Genomic DNA, 17,342 nt, shown 5'->3' with positions numbered 1-17,342 from the left:
TAAATCCAGTCCCTGTTAGCCTTTCTGTGCATAAAATGGACTTAAAACAACAAGTCAACACTTATTCTCATGGTCATGTGTATGTATAGGACGATATGATATGAATATGTAGAGTAGGGACGTACAGTCATGCCTTGTGGCTTTGCGATTTCTGAACTCATATCCTCCGGTCGCTTGAAGAAAGCGGCTTTGCTAATCTTCCGAACAGAGGAAGTACGCGGCGTAATTCAATGTTGAATTTCCTCTGTCAAGAACCTAAAAAGCCAACTACTTGCTATCGAAAGTCTTGGAGAGAAACGAACTCCCAACATTCTGTCTTATGGATGGACAAAAACATCGAAACACCTGCGAAGAAAAGCCGAAATGCTGTAGCTAATAAGCTGCAGGACCGCCTTTAGCTTCCAAAACGGCCTGCACTCTCCGAGGAATGGACAAATACAAGTCTTGGATGGTGGATAATTTGATCTTGCACCGTTCTCTTCAATTCGACGAATTGCTATCAAAATATTTTTTTGGAAATTATAAGTTCATTATTACCGATATAATAAGTATTCTTTCCAAAATAATTTGTAGAAAATCTATGATGAAATAATGAATGCACTCTCTTAACTGAAATCGAATAAAATATTTCGGCCCAATGTGTGTGTGTGTGTGTGTGTGTGTGAACGTCCTGTACTATAGCCCAATTCAAAACACATTTTTTTATTGATACATTGAACATCATGTGATATACACGTAATTATATATAATTTAAAATCGTGTGACTTCATGCTTACGGGGACCTCCTCGATGGCGTAGTGGTAACGTCGTCACCTTGTTATCAAGGGGTCCCGGGTGAAGGTACACTGCACAGTCGTTCGAATCCCAGTTTAAACTATATATCCAGTCCCGATTAACCTATATGTGAATAAAATGGACGTATAACAACAATTCAAATTCATGCTTACGTGTTATAGTAAAATGGAAAGCAGAGAGAGAGAAACAGAAATGAAAGAATGGACGTAAGAGAAAAAGAACACAGAGATTGTCCGACCGCGGAAGACGAGACTAGTTTGAGAAGACGAATCTACACGTGATAGGGGAAGTAGGTAGAAACATGCACGAAACAACTCTGTAGGTTTCAGATCATTGTTTCGCTTGTATGCGTTCTTATTATTATCACTCACTTTGTTGTGTTTGTGATGGCTTTTACAAGGCTTAAATGCATTTTGCAGGCGAGTTTACTGTGTGGAACTTCACGTGTTCCAGCAGCAGACGATTTTCACTCAATCTCTCCACCCCTATTTTGCACTGAACTCACCCAGTCAGCGCATGCGCTCTTGAGTCGACGGTCGCGACTAAGGCGGGTCTCCCTTATCGCACAACGCGATACCACCGTCACCGCGGAATGCTTTCATTGGCTTGTTTAGTTCTATTAACATAAATAATACATTTGCAGTGTATTTGTGCCAAGAGAACCAAACCTAACAACGTTCAAACCTAACATTCCGCTTCTGACGTCAGAATACGAAGCTGATCTCAGGTTGTGCGATAAGGGAGACACGACTAGGGCAGACGGAGTATCAAAGTGAACGAATGAGAGACAGGGAGAAAAAGAGGGCAGAGAGTAAACGAAAGGCCGAAAGAGAAAGAGAATAGAGGATAAAATGAGACCAAAGAGCAAAAATAAATAATCATCAACAAGAGAGAGAGAGAGAGAGAGAGAGAGAGAGAGAGAGAGAGAGAGAATAAGCAAAAGGAAAGAGTTACAAAGAGTAAGGAAGGATGGATAAAATGTAGAAAGAAAGAAATACGGAAAGAGGAAGAAGAAGGCAGATAAAAGCAATAAATTGCTACCAAATACATGCACCCATAGATAAGGACGGCATATATAGGGTATGTAAGGATGGTTTGACAGAATCTCGTCTCATCTCGTGATTGACGATGACAGGCATCGTCTCGAGATTGCTCTACCATGGTATGTAGTCAACCTCGGTGGCAGAGTGGTTAGTACAACGTCAGAGGTCCCGGTTTCGAATCCCGGCCTAGTCATGGGTGTTCTTTGTGAGTGTCTTTCATCAAATTAATCATATCATCACTAGTCCTCATCGTCGCGATTAGCTAAAAGTGTCAAAAAGCGACTGTAAATAACAAATATCAATTTATAAATCATGCTGTTTGTATGTAAAATCTATTTCTCAACAGAAGGAGTTAGACATGATCTTGGGTCAATAACTATATACATAAATTATTATTATTAATATTACTGATATAATACGATTCATTTGATTTATTTTACTTCGCTTTTTCTGCCACTTTTGGCTAATCGCGAAGATGGGAATGAACGATGACATTGATGAAGGGCCGGGATTCGAATCCGAGACCCCTGGCGTCGTAGCGCCACGGAGGCCGGCTGATATAATTCGAATTAAGAACGACTGTGTTACAATGCTATCATTACAAAAACTATGTATATGTTTTTCTCATAAGTTTCCCTAATATAAAAAAATATTTCGCTTTCAACTAGATTAGGCGAAACGAAAATTCCTGTATCGCCTAAAATGGCAACCAAGTTATAAATCACTTTATCTTGTGCTGATAATTCATTATACGAAACGGGAGCATATAAAATTGGTGAATGGACACTCAAAGAGAACACACATGCCCTGATCAGGATTCGAACTCGGGACCCTTGCGTCGTAGTGCGTTGTGAGTTTGATACCCTTCTTATCATATGCGTTCATTTACATAATACGTACATAGCCTAATTTCCGTCTAATCCAGATGCTGATGAAAGAAAAACAACGGCTGCTGATCTTTATAGAGACTGCCGCATTCACAGGAAAATAAAATAAATAGAGCTGCTCTTTCAGAGAGGGATCAATGCTTGTTTGTTATATACATTAACAGCGGACTCACTTCCTTACTTACCTATGACGGCATGACATAATATGACATTGTAAAAGTTAGTGCCTTCGGCTGAACATAGGTTTTGAAAAAGGGGTGCTGAATGGGGTGTGTTCGCACCCCCCTGGCACCGCCCCTGACTATCTGGGCATAAAGTGGACTTGGACACTCAAACCGTGGGTCCGCCACTGTGTTCCGTTGCGGTTAAAGACCTGTACAAAGTAAGCATTGATTGATAATTTGCTGATAGCATGTGCCATTGTCGAAGGTGCAAATGGCGAACTATGTAGACAGGATGATGATCAAGATACCAACGTCATAAATTCCAGTCCTTGACACGACTGTTGTTTCAACAATGCGTTATTTAAAACGAAACGAAGCTATTGTTCCGCAGAGCTTCTGTTCTTCGCGTTCTTGGGAAAGCTCATCAAAAGCAATTGGCATTTGTTTTTATAAAGTAATCCAGCGATTGTCACTGGCAACACCTGAGTTACGGTAGACTTCAAACGCAACCAGGAGAAAACCGCAAGTTTTTTTTCCTGCGCGCGCATCTGGCAACTCTGCATTTTGTGTTTGTGTGTGAGTTGTGTTGTGCCTTCAGTGCATGTTATGCTTTGTACGTGTCTGGACGGTGGAGGTGTGTGTTATGTGCTTGCCGGTGAGCGCGCGTGCTGCAGTGAGTGCATGTGTGTGCGTGTGTGTGTGTAGCTACAGCTGGCCCTTGCAGACACACATGCTGTGTGCGGTGTTGACAGAACTCGTGGTGTTGAAAACTTGGGGGTGTTCGTCGGATTTCAGGGAATTCTGTCGTGCTATGTGGAATCAGTAAACCTTGCAACTGTGATATTTATGTTTCTGGCGTAGAGAATGGTGAAGAGATAGCGAAATAAGGCTTTACTTCAAGATGAGAAAACATACTTATCTTTCAAACCGAGTGTAGACGTGATAAAAGTGTAGCTGGATTTACTTCGTGCTTTTGGGAATCCCAAATATAACGTGTGCGTGTGAAATATAAGTCAAAGGAGCTGGAAAGATCACGAAATTGTTATTTGCTGGTAAGTACTATTCTGTCATACGTTCTCTTTGTTGTGTTCACTTCTTTCATGCCACTAGTTTCATATTAAGCACCAAAATGGCTAATTGCTCTTGGTCAGCTGATCTAGCTCACGTTTGTTAACAAACCCTTGTAAGAAACAATGGCGTGGGCATTTTTGCTTGACTAGTGTTGTACCTCACAACAATTAATCCGGATTTTTGATATTGACAGCAACTTTCATGCATACACAAGGAAAAGGGTGTGTGTGCAAACTTCCGTTCGATGCTAAACCGTTAGCCTTGCACTATCAGCACACACCACATGTAAAAGCTCTTCCCCTTCATCTTCTTCCAGGTCTGGGTAAACAAAGCCCGTTCTGCGACTGCAAAAAAGGGTCATTCCATCGGCGATATAGTCTTCCTATAACTAAAAGCTATTCGGGAAATTATTTTACCTTGCTAAACAAATGTTTCTAGACCTTTATGTAGTGTATATCAAATTTGTGTTATTGTTTAGAATGTCTGCAAGCTTATATATAACTTTACCAATTTCATCTCCCAAAGGACATTAGAAGCAGAAATTTGCAACATGTAAATGAACATAATCGGGATTACATTGTGTTTTGACGCACATCATGGAAATGTAAAGAAACAAAATTCTCTTCCAGGACTCGAATTCAGAAGTCTCTGCTGGCACATTGCGAATGGGCGTATGTTGTGATTTTTAAACGTTTTTTTTATTGATCGAGTTGGTGTTTTTAAGTCCACTTTATGCACAGGAAGGCTAATCGGGACTGGACCTACAGTTTAAAGCGGGATCTGAACCACTATGTGCCTCCACCGGGTATCGAACACATGACCCCCTGATTACAAGGCGACGACGCTACCACTGCGCTATCGGGGAGACCTTTACTCTCCTTGAAATCGAACCCGGGACTCCTTGATTACAAGGGGAGAGCATTATCACTACACCACCGAGGAAGCCCCAAAAAGAATATAGAACCGTTTAATGTGGAAAGTATGTTTGATATGTAATCTTTTGCCCTCCCCTAATCTCAACATGATGAGAATATACTTATTGTACGTCGCTTTTGTACCACTTTTTTCAGATCGCAACTGCGGGAATAAATACATTATGATAAAGTGAAATACTTGAAATACGTACTCTGGCACCTGAGGCTGACCCTTCACTTCATTGAGCACCTGCTAGTAATTTTAGATGGCAAATAGCCTAGTAATATTACTCCTAAGTCATTCTATTTTCATTCAGTTTCGTGGAAGTGGTCAAATATACCATCAATTGTTCTATTATGTAGTTTTTTTTAGAGCAGTATAGTTTTTATTATCTGTAATGCTTTATGAGCTAATGGCCTGATTAGCAGTATGAGCATAACAAAAATATATTTATTAATTACATGAATGAAGCTTGTTTATATTACATCAAATTCTTCCAAATGCTTGTAAAGGAACGCCAGAATAAACGTCAGTGGCTTAGAATATTCGTGGAATATTGGGACCACTTTGTCGGTTCGTTTTTTTCTTTTCCTTTTGGTGTACGTCCTGCGTGCCTTTTGTAATGATCATCGAAACAGTCTATGGGAATTCACCGAGAAAGCTTCTAAACAATGCCCCCCCCCAAAAAAAAGGTGCTGGACTAGAGAAAATGAGCAATATAATGATGGTTAAGTGAGAGTACTTTCCTAACTGGACCTTGTATTTTGTACCTAAATGTCGACATCAACTATAAGGAGGGATGTGGGTCTTTTAACAGGTTTATATGCCTGCCCATTAAACAATTAACACATGTGCTCTGTGTATAGGAGTATGTATTGACAAAGCGATGCAATTTTCGACATTATTTTACCATTTATGGCCCCTATTATCGTATCTGTCATTGTTCTTTAGAATTTTCGTGTTAAAACCACAGCTTCTGATATATGAAAAGGACAGAACTTGTGCGTCATCTCGTCGGCATAGGCTTACCTAAGCAGGGGTTATGGGAGTCAGACTCCCACCCGCCTCGACTTAATTTTCTCGAAGAAAAACGGGTAAATATCATTCCATATTCCTACCCATAATGGCATTGAAAGTAATTTTTCAGTATCTGAACAACTTCCTGGTTGCGCATATGCTCGTGGATTGTTATAAAATTACATTCGTGGTCAGATGATAATTTTCTCAAATCTGTCCCAATTCTCATTAGTCAGAAATGAAATGGAATATAGACAAAGGTTTGGGAATTTCGCACTCTAGCAATCTCATATGTTTAAAAATTTGTGATAACAGTAGGTAATATAGATGTACGTACCACACATAAGAAAGTAGTTGTATGTTTATGAGCACATAATCCCCCTTTCTTTACATTTTTAAATTAACAAAATATGTACTAAAACGTTATGAAGTTACAGAAGTTTTCAAAGGTGCATAGTTTCGTAGGCTCACAAATTTCTGTAATCCTCTCTGCTTTCGCAGGCATTTAAAACTGTTGTACATTTATTTGTGTACTTCTTGTGCGTGCCATTGACCAAATTAGTTTTACGGGAATGCTATCAAAAAGAGGAAGTTTGGCAACTCGTGGCATTCGTGTTACTTTTTTGCGAACCAATCAAACAAGTTTAGTTGTCGTACATTTTTTTCAGTACAGTTGTTGCTCATTGGAAGATTTCTAAAGGTGTATATTTCTGTAACTTTTTTCCGGAACGTAAGCTTCAGTAGTGAGTGACGTGTGTGTCAGCGTCGGAATCTGTGAGGTCAACTGAACAACCGAGCCAGTCCTGGATCCACCGGATTTTTCGTTTCCGATGTTTTACGCCTAATTTCTACGTAGCACATGTCCTGTGTGTGCCGAATTATTAGGCACAGTAAGCTTGGTGATTTACAGTGGGATCCATGAGTATTACCGTGCAAATTGTCCATGACTATTTTCATTCATTTTTCTCTTACATCCTATGATGGATTTTCATGTATGTTGGTGCAGAAGTTGTCAACAGCTTGTTTTGAGTTTTCTTTTAATTCTTGAAGCTCTTATTGTGTCAAATAAAGTGCACGAACATGGTGATGGACAATTTGCACGGTAATACTCATGGATCTTACTGTACATAAATAAAATACTTCTGTGAACGTGGTAATATCAGCATGACAATTTTAATATACGGTGCACCTCGTCTCGATTTATAAACGTTGGTCCTGAATTTCTCGGTTTGAATTGTTGAACTTGCTCTTCACTCTTGTTACAGTGTATATACGTCTGGTTCATATTTTTGAAACTGGTGACATTTTGTAGATATTGGTTCGACAATAATAGCTTGTGTTCTGATGCGAAGTAATCCACAGTTCCCTGTTTGTTATTCGGACTAAAATTGCAGATCAGTTGGTGCTATTTTAACATATTTATAAAGTTGAGTTTAAGGTTAAAGCAGCATTTTAGGTTTCTGAAATTGTGCAAGGGCAATTTCAGGCACAATGTAATGACAGGAAAAAGAGGTAGTCATAGTTTAGCTGTCTTATTCCCAGTTTAAAAAGAAATACATACTTTAACCTGCATCTCTTCTTTCTTCACAATTAGGCTTTACTATTGCGATTAAACTACTGTTTAGTTGGAGTTTGACTGACCTAAAGTGTTGTCAGTTTTTTCGTTCATGTTGTTCTTGCGTTCTGGCCATATTTATACTTCCGTGTCTGCCGTACACTAGTGCACTTAATCTCTGACGTCATTGTTATCGCTGCGCTTTGTGTGAATCTACGATAACCTCTCCTGGAAGCCCTGCATGCTTTAAAAATTGGCATAGAGGCAGACAGTCATGTGAAACAACTTACAGAGAATTAGTGCGATAAGGAGGAAGGACATAGGACAATGGGGACTGAAAGAATGCAGTGTTAAATTCATCTTTATGGTTTCATTTACGATTCACGTAATTTCATGTGAAAGGACGAGGTATACGTGGAATAATAATACATTCTGACCTCGTTGGCTGCATTCTTTGCTACATTAATAGCCTGTAAGACAAAAATTGTAGTTAGTGTGTGGCTGAATATGTTTTATCACTTTGTGAAGCAACTTGCATAGTTTACATGTACAGCGTCATGTTTGGTGGCAGAAAGGTTGTTGACTTCGTGGGTTTTTGAACACCGCGATGTAGATGACGACAATCTTGGAATGGACACAGGAATGGTCTTGTTTAAAGATATTGCCTTAGCGTTTGTCTGGAGTTACTGAGGACAAAAAATTAAGATTAATCTATATTATCATGACTTGTTCTCGTGGTGGTAGAGGTTTAGCGTAGGGTAGTACGAGGCTAGAGGTTATAGGCTCGCTTCGGTGAACGAGCGTGTCGAGTGCTGGATTCACGATTTCGCCACCGAGAGCTCCAGGTTCGAGCTTTCACGAGGACACGGGAGTTACTTTCATCAATTTCAACAGAGAGGGAGAGAGTACTAATGCACTCGTATTACTTAATTATATTAAACATTAGTTTGTTTTGTATCCGTTAAACTACATGTATCGGCTACATCATGTTCAATAACGGGTACAGCATGATCGATTTTGTGATGGTTACCATATTTAATCAGATCATCATTCATATACAGCGTATCGGTTAGCTAGTGATGCCCCGACCTTGAAAGGAAGCTTTTTCTTTCTTTTTTAGCCGGCCTAAAAACTTAAACTATGGATGGAAAGTACGTTCGAATTTATGTAGCATTGGAAGAATTTCACCTTCGTGAAACACAGCATAAGCTTCTGACGCGACATTCCAACGACCAATAAACACGAGAAAGAGGAAGGGGATTTCGTACTGTTCTTGTTTGTATTTTTTCCGAAGTGAATCGAGCTCGCAATATCTCACAGCCAATATTTTTCCACCTTCGCGAGAAAGGAAAAGTCCTAAGCGTAAGAAGAAGAGGAAACGGCACAAACCTTTTGTAACTCTCACTTCCTGTTTTTTGTAACTGTTTGCTTCTTTTTGCCACACAGCCGAGGCAAGCTATACTCACGTTTCACTTGTCGAAGCATGAAAAGAAACCGAATCGCATGATCACATCGCTATATTTGGTTTTACGTTGCTGTTACACCAACTTCAGACTATTCGCCGTACGAAAGTCTGTCATCTGCCATTGGAACTTCCCGCCAGATGGCATGCCAGTCGATGAAACCAATCATTACTTAGGGACAGGCACGTATCCAGGAATTCCTTTCGGGGGGGGCTCAACACCATATTTTTAAGGGGTATAGTAAGAACCTCACAATTGTATGTTCAATACCAGTGGTGGCAATTGGGTTCCAAAACGGAGGGGGGGGGGGGTGCGGAGGGCGTTGCAAGGAAAGTTTACTTTCTCTTGGTAGACAAGGCTTAACATCAAGAGGCCATAATGTTGAGGCAAAAAAATGGGGAGCAACTATCCCTTAAACCGTCGCCACTGTAAGGCTGTCATTTTAATCAGAACGTGAAATCGGAACATTTTTAACCGCTCTACTCCTCTGTTTCCATGCAATAACATTGTGTGCCGGAACCATCTCAGTAGGTGTGTTTGTCCATTTCTTCCCATCAGGAATCAAAACATCTATGGTGTCTTTGAGGGTCTTTACGAAGCTGTTACACATGCACGGGATGGACAATCCACTCGACAACGCGAGATTCAAATTGTAGGCTGCGAACTGGACGCAGACGCTCTTGAATATTTCTCTCTGATAAAGCCTGAACACCACTAACGTGTCTTGTCCTCCCATGTTTGCAGCTCTTATAAAAGCAGAAACCCACCAAATTGTTCAGATTCAGGCCTTAGCACTCACAAGTGTTCAAAAATGCCTGTCACAGCTTCCGCTGTCTTGTCATATCGGCACGAAACAAAGGACGTCTTCTCGAATACAGGTGGATCACGAAACAATTAATGGACAGTGAAAACCCTTCCGTTCCCAACACATCTAATGTTTCGTCTCCCAGTATGATCAAATGCTTATTCTGACCACCAAAAATAGTATGCCTAACCCCTCTCCCTTCCGAAAATCCTGGGCACGCCTCTCTTTATCTCGGACACATTTTTTAAGATCAACTCACCAGAAGTTTTATCATTCCGTATTGGAGATTGAAGTAAGATGTGTTCTTCCTGCAGGTTTGGATATGATCCTTTAGGGTGCTGTCGTCTGCCTGCCTTCACACCTAACCTTAACAAGGGACTAATTTTCCATCCTTGTGACTTGGATTTTCAAGACGTAGGAAGGTTTCAGACCGATTGGAATGGGCTAATCAACAGCAACGTTTCATACAGTAGCGACACAAAAGGCAGCACAAACCTAATCTTCAGGCGACATGGTGAAATCTCCCTTATTAGGCCACTGTCATTGTCACCTCGAAGTAGTAGTTCTTGTTGACCACAGAAAAAAATTCTCCTCAACCCGTGGAAATGCTCCTCAGTTTTCTTGTCTCTCCTATATTTTCGTGCTTGTTCACTATACAGGCAACACCTTACGATTTGATATACACAGGACACGTACTACGTAGATATTTTAACGAAAAATCGGTTGAAGTCAAGTATGGCTAGGTGACTCTGGCTCAGTTGGTAGAGCCCTGATTTGGGTCCTGGTAGAGCCTGCAATTTCCACCTAAAATGTCTACATATGCAACATCTTCCTGCTTTCTTTTCTCGACATTCATAAAATTTTCGGCTGTCTCTTTATGGTAATTAAGTGTTTGAATGTGTTTCGAACCCAGTAGGGGGGTATTTCTTTATACCATGAAATTCTCGGACTGCATATACGAAATTTAGTTCTGGCAAAACTAAATCATCACTCAAAACTTTGATTTTCAGCTGATCCATGCAGCTTAATTCTGTTTTAATAAACCACTCCAACATCCGGTACTGCTGAAATATTCACTTTAGAGAGAGACCTTTGATCTCTTCGGCCCTCGAACGGAACTAGCACTACACTGAGGCCCCGGAAGTTCTGCTGTCGTCAATGTCTTCATTTTCGAATCACTATATCCTATAAAGCAACCAGAGGACGCTGACTGATCTGATCACCAATCGACTGTATGAATTGTCACACTTACCTCTGAAATCTCATTGATCGATTCTTTGTACAGATCAACCGAAAAATTTAATCCGCGTATTTATATCCTCATTATATTCTAGAACGTTCCGCAGATAAAACGATTCGTAAATATTGCCAGTAGTTGACTCCTTCTCTCATTCAAGAACGTACCCTCTCCCGCCTTCCAAAGATTAGTAATTACAACGAATCGCCCTACGTGTGGCGCTACCTTTGTTGTGCAGCTTCCAAATGCTGACAAGTCTCTACATAGTGCTCAAGTGCGCTGCGACAACACCGAAAGCGCAAGAAAAGTTTACGTGCAATATTATCAACAACAGGGTTATAGAACTTTCTCCGTCTTGCCTCGATAATTGTCTATCTCCTTAAATCATCGTCACATTATTCAAAAAGCCAAAAACCTAATTTTATGTAGTGTAAAATAAAAAATTTCCTGGGGGCGGTTGCTCGAGTCACCTCAACCCCACCTTGGATACGTGTTATTAACAATAACAGGGTTATAGAACATTCTCAGTCTTGTCTCGATAATTATTTCTCCCAAATTATCATCACATTATGCAAGAAGCCAAAATCCTAATTTTATCTAGTGTAAATAGAGAAAAATCCTGAATGGGGGCTCGATCATCCTGTTCCCACCTTGGATACATGCTATTGACAATAATAAGGTTATAGAACACTCTCCGTTTTGTCTCGATAATTATTTATCTCAGATTTATAAATTTATTATCTTCACATTATTCAAGACGCCAAAAATCTAATTTTATCTAGTGTAAATTGAAAAATTTCCTGGGGGGGCTCGAGCCACCTCATCCCCACCTTGGATACGTGCTATTAACAATAACAGGCGTATAAAACATGCTCCGTCTTGCCTCGATAATTATTTTTCTCCTTACATTATTTTCACATTATTCAAGAAGCCAAAAACCTAATTTTATCTAACGTAAACTGAAAAATTTCCTGGGGAGATGTCGAGCCCCCTGTGCCCCATCTTGGCTACGTGCTATTATCAATAACAGGGTTACAGAACATTCTCCGTCTTGCCTCGATAATTATTCCTCTCCTTAAATTATTGTGACATTATTTTATTTCACACCACAAGAAACAAAAAAACTCATTTTATCTAGTGTAAACCTAAAACTTTCGGGGGGGGCTCGAGCCCCCTAAGCCCCCCCTCTGGATACGTGCCTGCTTAGGGAACACTAATGACTTTAACTGGAATTCGTAAAATTAATTTCTACATCGAATTAGATATTTTTTGCACCAAATAACGTGGTTAAAGATAAAATACTGATTTTGATATATTAGTAAAGAGATTTAATGTGGCCGGTTTCTGTAAGAACTCTGTGTAATGACAATAGTTTGGGACATTTCGGTAGTGAATGTCTCAGTACTGGATAGGAAGTTTGAGATCCTTCGTTATTCTTTTCTGCGTCGTAGTAGCAGAGTTTCCAATTTCCAAGCTGTGCTTGCTTCATCCTGCCACCCCCTTTCCCGCAAGGGAAGGGAGGTGGCATTTTCTCAGGTTTCAGCTGCAACCACGTGACAGGTAGGTTCTATATCTCTTTTGTTGCAGTAGCAAAAGTGTCGTGTTATATACCTACTGCATGGATGTGTTTGCTATTCTCGTCTCAGGTGAAGAAAGGAAGCTTATTCTCAAGTTGTCTTGTTTCTTTGATAACCGTCTTTCTTTGAGCTATCTCATTTGACCTTCCTCAATGGAATTATGTCTTGCATTGAAAAGGTTTTCACTTTGTTTTGTGACATTAGAAGGCACTATTACAGCATTTCAATTGAGTGCCCAGAAATTTATTGTTGTGGTAATGTTATGTATATGTGGTAATGGTATATGTTACCATCTTCTAATGCAGGGGTTTCCAACTGGCGGCCCGCGGGAAGCATGCGGCCCCCGTTGTCTTTTTCTGCGGCCCGCGAAGCCAGTTTGTAAAATACATTAATTTTATTTATTTTTATTAAAATACGTTCTTTTTTTACTGAAGAAACGGATGCTCTGTGAAGAAAGACAATATCACAGGTAGAATTGATTTTGCAGTCAATAATGATAATCAGAAGAATCTAAAGTGACGTAACTTTCTCTTCACACCATGCATTCCATCCCTTCGCTATGAACTCGGCCGCTTCCTTGAAGGCTTCACTCTTTGTGTTCAGAAACAAACTACAGAGTGGCGCTATAGAGATCTGTTTTACTACGCACGAAGTACGAAGAGATTTCCAGTGTGTTCCAACTCGGATTGTACTGTGACTGTTTGTTAAAGTTTGTGCAAATATCGAAATGAGCAATATCTCCACAAAAAACGTAAGATTGAAAATTAAAATAGCTTCTCTCCAACTTGAATTGTGTGATTTGCAAGGCGATGTGTTCCTTCAAACTAGGCAAGAAAAGGGGCCAGAGTTTTTCAAATACCTTTCAAAGCAACGCTTTCCAAACCTTCGTAGTTTTGGGCAAAGAATGACGTCGATGTTCGGCAGCACATACACGTGTGAAAGTGTTTTTTCTTCAGTGAAGTTCATCAAGAACCGCTACAGAAGCAGACTGGAGATTCTTCACTGCTTCAGCTTCTGAGACTTTCAAATACAGAAATTCAAATACAACTTTAATAAAAGAAGCAGATCGGACTCAATTTTCACATTGAACACTTACTATGAAGGATTCTTATTTGTATGGTGTGTCTTTAATTTCTTTCAATTCATCAATAAGTATTGGGTTTTTGTGAAATAAATTGTAATTATACAATTTTGATTTGTAATTCCATTATTTTATTGCCTCATTTTAGAAATTTAGGTCATGCGAAAGTACTACATTATCAGTTCAGTACTTACAATTTTTGTAATTTTTAAACCCCCCCCCCCCCACAAAATGCGGCCCGCCTTTCAACTGCTGGATATAATTTTGGCCCTCGGACCTTTTGAAGTTGGAAACCACTGTTCTAATGAATGCAACGTGACTATGAGGCCAAAAAGCACGATTTTTGATTCAGCAGTGAACAAAAGGAAACATGGAGGAGATATTATTAACTTTGCATGTAGTTATTGTTGTTGTAAAACAGTAAAGTTCCCCCTGTACACAGCAGGCCCGTAGCCAGGCAGGGAGCAGGGGGGCTCAGCCCCCCTGTCAGGGTCGCCAGCCCCTCCTGGCACTGCCGCCAGCCCCCTTGACATTAAGTAAAACTATTTTGTATTCTAATTTTTTTGAGGTGGAGAGTGAAAATGTAGACAGAATATATTTTTTTGTTTACAACTTCGTTCGTTCATCTTGTTTATGAGCAGAAGTCTAAGCAGCGGCAAGTGTTTAGAAGATTCTCTAGATTTTAGAATGTTCATTCATAGGAGGCCTTCTTTATCTGTACCTTCCCTGGCCCTGTTGCAGTCTCTTGTTTGACAGAAATCTGTGACTTTGACGTCATTATCCACATTCCTTCCGCATCTGCGTCAAATGTTAACAGATCCCAAGTTTAATTGCTTTGGCCGGGGGTGGAATGTACGGTAGGCACTATGATTGAAGTGAATATTGTACATTTTAACATGTATGATATAAATATCTGTATCATCAAATATAGTATGGAGTGTGTATTAAGGGATGGTGTCAGTAGCAGTCATTAGCAAGAGATGTTTTAGAAGATATAGAAAAAAAACTGTAGTATTTGTATGATATTTCTAAATTTTATATTTTAAATTAACTTAATGACCCCCGACACACATAATTTACCTTCATTTAATGCTATTAAACTTTTGAAAAATGGACTTGGTTTACAAAGCCCCCCCTGGAGCTCAGTTCTACCTACGGGCCCGGTGCACAGGCGCGGAGCCGCGGTGAGGGCGATAAGAGGCGATCGCCTTTCTCAACTGCTACGTTTATATCGGTCATGCCTAATACTAGGTTCTGTCTTTTAGCACGAAGTTTAACAGGCTCGAGAATATTTTTTTAAGTTTAATTAAAATCCAATTTATACTCATGATGGACTGATTCGAATTGGACCTACAGTTTAAATTTGGATCCGATCCAATGTGCAATATGCTTCAAAATTAGATCGAACCCAATGCCCCTTGAAATAATAGGTTTTTGTATCTTTCTTTGTTCACTTTACTCCTCATCTTATCGTTCAGTTTACCGTGGTGATGGAAGGAAATAGGATTACGACATACAATAACCCTGGATCCCTATTTTTGCAAAAGAATACTCTAATATCAAGTCATCTTGGTTCCTGTTTACAATACTACGTATTGTTTACATAAAACAGTGCAATCGTAGGTTATAATTGGTTCTTGGTGAGGTGCCCTCCCAACTAAGTTCTGGATCCACCAGTACCTGTACACGGACAGCATCGTGCAACGGATACACATAGGCAGTGTAAAAAGAATAAGGCATCACACATTTACGATCTCGGGAAGATCGTCTCATTCCCCGACAACTTCAGATATCTTTTGGTTGTTGGTATTTAGCTTTCTCAAGATTGAAAAAATCGGACGCACCCGGTGTTGCACCATGATTGATTATGTCGTTGGTGCTACTTCCGCGGCCACCATTGCACCACGAACGCTTTTGCAAAGTAATTTCGTGGCAGAATATGTACTTCCGCGGTATTGACCGAAGTCACTTTCTATGGTTGCATAATTACACAGTCCTTTCGTTCTCCGTGACTTGCTTTCGCCCGGGAGTAGCACTTTGAGATTTATATCTGGTGAAAACAAACACCTTTACGCCTGCGCAAGACAGACAGACAGACAGACAGAGAGAGAGAGAGAGAGAGAGAGAGAGAGAGAGAGAAGGAGGGAAGTGCTAATGTTGCTGCACGAAGGGAAAAGTGCAGCGCCTGATCATTTGTTGATACTTCGTTTGTGGAACGAAGTGCTTTTGGGTCTTGTTGCGTTGCCAACCTGATTACCTTTTCACCAAATCGAGCTTATTTCCTTCCGGTTGCCATGTTTGCTGCGTTTGCTGTTTAGAAATGCTGTTGCCCTTCAGATCATGGTCGAATTTAAAGAAGAGAATCACTCCTCCCCCCGAAATATTTTTCGAAATATATTGATAATAATTTACACTTCATGTGTCTCTAAGCTGACAAATCTTAGAGACGTAAAATTATTTTTTATTATTTTATTGCTTCATTAAGTAACGTGACTGTTGTTGTTGATGGAAATGAGTTTTAAATTCTTGACGGAAGGCGGGTGGAATGTAACAATGAAGGGAAATTGTCGATTTCTTCCAGGACTAACCTATTATGTTGTAACTACTGTAAGTTCGGTTCGTAATGGATGATGTAGAGAGAGCTATACGGGCTATGGATAGACTAGAGTCTATTTCAAACGGATCATTTCCTCTAGCACTTGAAAACATGCAAGTGCTTCCAGAAATCTCATAGCATTTTATTTATAGCAGACGGTACTTCACACGAAAGCATTTCATGCAACATTCCGGTTAGATGAGTTTGAGTTTATACACACATTGAAATTCGCCAGTCACAAAGGATTTTGAGGGGGAAAACATTTTTGAAAATATCGTTTTGCCCCCCCCCCCCCCCCCGTTTCGCCATTGCCACTGAATCAGATACATTTTTCTCTTGCATGTTATACGTGTAAAAATATCTGAAATACATATTTCTAATTCGATGCAGAAATTAACCGTACGAATTACATGAATTCGTTTAATTGAATAATCTGTCATTTGTTGTAACGTTTCAAATGAAAGAATTGTGTTGGAGTTCTCTGCCCATAGTCAGTCACAGAAGCGAGAGTAAACATGATCAATCAGACACAAAGACTTGCAGTTTCTTACCACACAATACAAACGCCCTAACCGACAGATGGCACCACTGGCGATTCGGCACGTAGAGAAAGTAGAAAGCACTTTGTTGTTGTGATCAAGAAAGAGCAGGAGGTAACCAGGTTCTCACGTGACTCCGCCCTCTCTGCCCTCTAGCGGTTTCTGCTGGAAACTCTCCCTGTCCGTAGGTTCACCAACCGCGCGGCCGCCGATGCCACCTTGGGGGAATCTTTTCTTCCCTCCCTCGCTGGCCTCTCTTTATCCTCGTTGCTTGCCACCCACGCGGTTTGACGTAAACAAGAAAGACAAACAAGGACGAGTGAAGGGAAAGGTGTTCGGAAGACAGCACGAAAGCAATAATTCATGTACATATTTTTTAGTTCTGTATTGGATTCGCAATGTTGATATACGCCTGAAAGAACTTCGCAAGGGCAGTCAGTATCGAACTGATCTTGGACACAGCAAAGCGGGTAGTAGGCAATAAACCTTTGGTTTTAATATATATGAGTATATGAGGATATAACAATAAATAAGATTTCCTGTAATGTAGATATTTTATGCTGGTCAAACACATTGTGCCTTTGACACATGATGCTA

General features: G+C 40.2%; 1 protein-coding gene across 1 annotated transcript in view; it reads left to right on the top strand.

The window, feature by feature from the left end:
• The first annotated feature begins 3,498 nt into the window (after nucleotides 1–3,498).
• Nucleotides 3,499–17,342, top strand: part of LOC145987908 (uncharacterized) — a 278,188-nt gene continuing 264,344 nt past the window's right edge. The window contains exon 1 of the mRNA XM_083122713.1: nucleotides 3,499–3,941. The gene's annotated coding sequence lies outside the window, so the exon portion shown is untranslated. The remainder of the gene's footprint in view (nucleotides 3,942–17,342) is intronic.

Source organism: Lepisma saccharinum, chromosome 5 (assembly GCF_977018435.1).
Source record: "Lepisma saccharinum chromosome 5, izLepSacc3.1, whole genome shotgun sequence".
In the NCBI taxonomy this organism is placed as follows: Eukaryota; Metazoa; Arthropoda; class Insecta; order Zygentoma; family Lepismatidae; genus Lepisma; species Lepisma saccharinum.
Note: the sequence above shows the minus strand (reverse complement) of the source record. Positions and strands in the feature narration are given on the sequence as shown.